Here is a 6,223-nt window from a genome sequence, read left to right on the forward strand (position 1 = left end):
GCGCGGCACCTGACACACACACACACACGTACGTACATGTGTGGCACCTGACACACACACGTATGCACACGTGTGGCTCCTGACACACACGCGCGTTGCTCCTGACACACACACATGTACGTACGCGCTCGGCTCCTGACACACACACGTACGTATACGCGCGGCTCCTGACACCCTCACGCATGTACACGCGTGGCTCCTGGCACACTGGCACACACACACACACGTACACGCGCGGCACCTGACACATACACGCGTGTACGTACACACATGCACAGCACCTGACATACACACATGTAGGTACGCGCCACCTGACACACACACACACACACACACACGTACACGCACGACACCTGACACACACGTACGTACGTACGTACGTACGTACGTACGTACGCGCACGGCACCTGACACACACGTACATACTAGTGATGAGTGGGTTCGGTTCGTCGGAATCCGGACCCCCCGAACTTCACCCATTTTACATGGGTCCGAGGCAGGTTCGAACCTTCCCGCCTTGCTCGGCTAACCCGAGCGCGCCCGAACGTCATCATCCCGCTGTCGGATTCCCGCGAGAATCTGATGTCTGCATTCGTGGAAAGGGGTCCCATGTGTAAACATGGGACCCCTTTCAGTCCGTCTGGTCCGGGTGTTCGGTTTGTTGTTTTGCCAAGTACGTGGAGTTAATCTGGAACCTGGATCAGGTGAGTATAATTATCTTTTATTTTCAGGTACCCGTGGATTCTACTTGGAGAAGAGGACCGACTGCTTCGTGTCAACATAGGTAAGTATGTGTGTGTCGGCAGGTGTGAAATAAAGTTATACTTTCACGGTGTCTGTGTCCTGTTTTTATTTGGGTATTTTTTCCCCAGTAGAACTACAGGTACCAGCGGGCCCGTTTTTCTCCCGCATGCTGGTACTTGTGGTTCTCAAAGTACCAGATTGCGGGGGAGGCTTGCTGGGACTTGTAGTACTACTGGAAAAAACAATATTCTTTCAATTTTCTCAAGGCTATCAGCCTCCCATCCGCAGCCCTTGGATGGGGGGGACAGCCTCGGGCTTCACCCCTGGCCCTTGGGTGGCTGGGGGGGGACCCCTTGATTGAAGGGGTCCCCACTCCCCCAGGGTACCCCGGCCAGGGGTGACTAGTTGGATATTTAATGCCACGGCCGCAGGGCACTGTATAAAAGTGACCCCCGGCTGTGGCATTATCTGTCCAGCTAGTGGAGCCCGATGCTGGTGTAAAAATAATGGGGGACCCTACTCTTTTTGTCCCCCGTATTTTTTGCACCAGCACCAGGCGCAGAGCCCGGAGCTGGTTTTAAAAATACGGGGGATCCCCTGTCCGTTTTTCCCCCGGATTTTTAGAACCAGGACCGGCTCGAAGAGCCCGAGGCTGGTTATGCTTTGGAGGGGGGACCCCACGCAATTTTTCTTTTCCGGGTTTTTCACATTCCATTTAAAAAAATAAATAAAATAATAATAATCTTTTAAAAAATATATAAATAATACTTGTGCCTCCAAAAAAGACAAACCAAGTACCTAATCCCTTCTAATATAAATAGATATGCTATTACCCCAAAAAAATATTATTTTTTATTAGATTCCGCCTGCAAAGTGTGGCGGATTGAAAATGACGAATTTACTGTTTAAAAGCACTGTTGTCGAATTTACAAACTTCAATTGAATATACTTTTGTTGAATTGCCGCATTTGTACCATTGCAGAAAAGTCGAATTTGTCAAATGTCGAATTTTAAAAAGTCGAATTTTGAAAGGATGCAAGAATAGGCCCCGCCCCCTTCTTCACATCAGCCGTCCCCTTCTACCCCTGTACCTTGCTCTCTCCTGTCTGTGCTCTCTCCCGTCTGTAGGACTAAGCCCCGCCCCCTTCTTACCCTCCAGTGACTGCTCTCTCCTGACAAGTGGACCAGGCCTGCCCCCTACACGCTGCTGGTGTCTTCATTGTTACTTGGTCTGGAGCTCCGTTGGGGAGAGAACTCACGTGAGCTCATTAAGAATGAGGAACTGGGATGTTTTAATTTTATTGTGAGTAGTGTAGTGTGGTGATGTAGTATGTTGTATGGGGGGTATAGTGTAACTATGAAGTGCAGCATATGGGAGGGCTATAGCATAGTGATGTAGTGTGGCATATGGGGGGTGGTAGCGCATAGGCGTGCGTACAGGGGGTGCCTGGTGCGCACAGGCACTCCCTAATGTCCAGCACCGCTGCACGCCACGCTTGCTGTGGCACAGTGATCGCTGAGTGTGTGATCGGTGGAGCCTAGCCTGTAGCTCATTTCCGTACCTCCCACCACCGCTGCGCCCGCCCCCCCTCTGCCTGCTGCTAATACTATGCTGAGTGCATTCGTCGGCGGCCTCACTGGGGGGACTGGTGTCACCTTGCAATGTGACGTGGTGATGTCCGCCTATGCTCTCCTCCCGCCCACCCGTGCTTTCCTCCCGCTGCGGTCTCTCAGTCCTAGTGTGCCGCGGCTGCCACACCACTGGCAGTGTTCCTCTAGGGGGGACTGGGAGCCGCCGGCAGACACATTCTGCTGAGACTTACTTGTCAGTGCGGGTTCCGGATGGCAGGCGGCGGGTGGGAGGGCAGACGGGGAGCAGGTGTCACAAGGAGTGTGTTGGTAACTAATTCACAATACTTCCGCTCAACGTGGCACTGCTGGTCCTTCATCTCCCATGTCTCTTCACCAGGTGGCGGGCGGCCCGGAAATTAAGTGATGTGTTGTGCAGCAGTCAGTGTGAAGTGACTGTGAGTAACACTGATGGTGCTGATGATGCTGCTGCAGAATCGGGAAGCAATTAATTCATAAATATAATGTACTCAGTGTATTTTACATACATAAACATGTACATACGTGTATTTGTGTATACATGTATATACATGAGTGTGTGTGCATATATATATATATATATATATATATACAGCCAGTTCCCAGGAACAAAAGTCCTCCCCCGCTTCCGCTAAGTCCACAGCATGACGCTGGGGCTCCACTGGTGGAGCCAGGTGCGGTGGGGGCCCGTCTCAAGTGCTTCAGCAATCAGTGAGCTTGCTCACAGGTGGATCCCTGGATTCTACAAGTAGTGTCTCAGGGATTCAAGCTGGAATTCGAGACGTCGTCCCCTCGCCGTTTCCTAAAATCTGCCTTGCCAACATCTCCCTTGGACAGGGAGGCTGTGATAGAGGCAAATTCACAAGCTGTATTTGCAGCAGGTGATAGTCAAGGTACCCCTCCTTCAACAAGGAAGGGGTTACTATTCCACAATGTTTGTGGTACCGAAACCGGACGGTTTGGTGAGACCCATTTTAAATTTTAAATCTTTGAACACGTATATAAAACGGTTCAAGTTCAAGATGGAATCGCTCAGGGCGGTTATCTCAAGCCTGGAGGAAGGGGATTACATGGTATCACTGGACATCAAGGATGCTTACCTGCATGTCCCCATTTACTCTCCTCACCAGGAGTACCTCAGATTTGTGGTACAGGACTGTCATTCTGCGGCGGGACTGCCGCATTCTAGATCAGTAAAAGCCCATTCCACGAGGAAGGTGGGCTCTTCTTGGGCGGCTGCCCGAGGGGTCTCTGCTTTACAACTTTGCCGAGCTGCTACTTGGTCGGGGTCAAACACATTTGCAAGATTTTACAAGTTTGACACCCTGGCTGAGGAGGACCTGGAGTTCGCTCATTCGGTGCTGCAGAGTCATCCGCACTCTCCCTCCCGTTTGGGAGCTTTGATATAATCCCCATGGTCCTTACGGAGTCCCAGCATCCACTTAGGACGTCAGAGAAAAATAAGAATTTACTTACCGATAATTCTATTTCTCATAGTCCGTAGTGGATGCTGGGAACTCCGTAAGGACCATGGGGAATAGCGGCTCCGCAGGAGACTGGGCACAAAAAGTAAAAGCTTTAGACTAGCTGGTGTGCACTGGCTCCTCCCCCTATGACCCTCCTCCAAGCCTCAGTTAAGATACTGTGCCCGGACGAGCGTACATAATAAGGAAGGATCTTGAATCCCGGGTAAGACTCATACCAGCCACACCAATCACACCGTACAACTCGTGATCTGAACCCAGTTAACAGTATGATAACCGTAGGAGCCTCTGAAAAGATGGCTTCCAACAATAAACAACCCGATTTGTTTGTAACAATAACTATATACAAGTATTGCAGACAATCCGCACTTGGGATGGGCGCCCAGCATCCACTACGGACTATGAGAAATAGAATTATCGGTAAGTAAATTCTTATTTTCTCTGACGTCCTAGTGGATGCTGGGAACTCCGTAAGGACCATGGGGATTATACCAAAGCTCCCAAACGGGCGGGAGAGTGCGGATGACTCTGCAGCACCGAATGAGAGAACTCCAGGTCCTCCTCAGCCAGGGTATCAAATTTGTAGAATTTAGCAAACGTGTTTGCCCCTGACCAAGTAGCTGCTCGGCAAAGTTGTAAAGCCGAGACCCCTCGGGCAGCCGCCCAAGATGAGCCCACCTTCCTTGTGGAATGGGCTTTTACAGATTTTGGCTGTGGCAGGCCTGCCACAGAATGTGCAAGTTGAATTGTACTACAAATCCAACGAGCAATCGTCTGCTTAGAAGCAGGAGCACCCAGTTTGTTGGGTGCATACAGTATAAACAGCGAGTCAGATTTTCTGACTCCAGCCGTCCTGGAAACATATATTTTCAGGGCCCTGACTACGTCCAGCAACTTGGAGTCCTCCAAGTCCCTAGTAGCCACAGGTACCACAATAGGTTGATTCATGTGAAACGCTGAAACCACCTTAGGGAGAAATTGAGGACGAGTCCTCAATTCCGCCCTATCCGAATGAAATATCAGGTAAGGGCTTTTATAGGATAAAGCCGCCAATTCTGATGCGCGCCTGGCTGAAGCCAGGGCCAACAGCATTACCACTTTCCATGTGAGATATTTCAAATCCACTGTGGCAAGTGGTTCAAACCAATGTGATTTTAGGAACCCTAAAACTACATTGAGATCCCAAGGTGCCACTGGAGGCACAAAAGGAGGCTGTATATGCAGTACCCCTTTGACAAACGTCTGAACTTCAGGCACTGAAGCCAGTTCTTTCTGGAAGAAGATCGACAGGGACGAAATTTGAACCTTAATGGATCCTAATTTTAGGCCCATAGACAATCCTGCTTGCAGGAAATGTAGGAAACGACCCAGTTGAAAATCCTCCGTAGGGGCCTTCTTGGCCTCACACCACGCAACATATTTTCGCCAAATGCGATGATAATGTTTTGCAGTTACATCCTTCCTGGCCTTGATCAGGGTAGGGATGACTTCATCTGGAATGCCTTTTTCCTTCAGGATCCGGCGTTCAACCGCCATGCCGTCAAACGCAGCCGCGGTAAGTCTTGGAACAGACAAGGTCCCTGCTGGAGCAGGTCCTTCCTTAGAGGTAGAGGCCACGGGTCCTCCGTGAGCATCTCTTGCAGCTCCGGGTACCAAGTTCTTCTTGGCCATTCCGGAGCCACGAGTATCGTTCTTACTCCTCTCCTTCTTATGATTCTCAGTACTTTTGGTATGAGAGGAAGAGGAGGGAACACATATACCGACTGGAACACCCACGGAGTTACCAGAGCGTCCACCGCTATTGCCTGAGGGTCCCTTGACCTGGCGCAATATCTGTCCAGTTTCTTGTTGAGACGGGACGCCATCATGTCCACCTTTGGTTTTTCCCAACGGTTTACAATCACTTGGAAGACTTCTGGATGAAGTCCCCACTCCCCCGGGTGGAGGTCGTGTCTGCTGAGGAAGTCTGCTTCCCAGTTGTCCACTCCCGGAATGAACACTGCTGACAGTGCTATCACATGATTTTCCGCCCAGCGGAGAATCCTTGCAGCTTCTGCCATTGCCCTCCTGCTTCTTGTGCCGCCCTGTCTGTTTACGTGGGCGACAGCCGTGATGTTGTCCGACTGGATCAATACCGGTTGACCCTGAAGCAGAGGCCTTGCTTGACTTAGGGCATTGTAAATGGCCCTTAGCTCTAGGATATTTATGTGAAGAGACGTTTCCATGCTTGACCACAAGCCCTGGAAATTTCTTCCCTGTGTGACTGCTCCCCAGCCTCTCAGGCTGGCATCCGTGGTTACCAGCATCCAATCCTAAGAAGCCACCATTTTTCCCAGGACTCTCGTGCACTGATGCACTGACACTTGTCCTGGTTTTAGGAGGTTCCT

Source organism: Pseudophryne corroboree, unplaced genomic scaffold (assembly GCF_028390025.1).
Source record: "Pseudophryne corroboree isolate aPseCor3 unplaced genomic scaffold, aPseCor3.hap2 scaffold_971, whole genome shotgun sequence".
Classification (NCBI taxonomy): Eukaryota; Metazoa; Chordata; class Amphibia; order Anura; family Myobatrachidae; genus Pseudophryne; species Pseudophryne corroboree.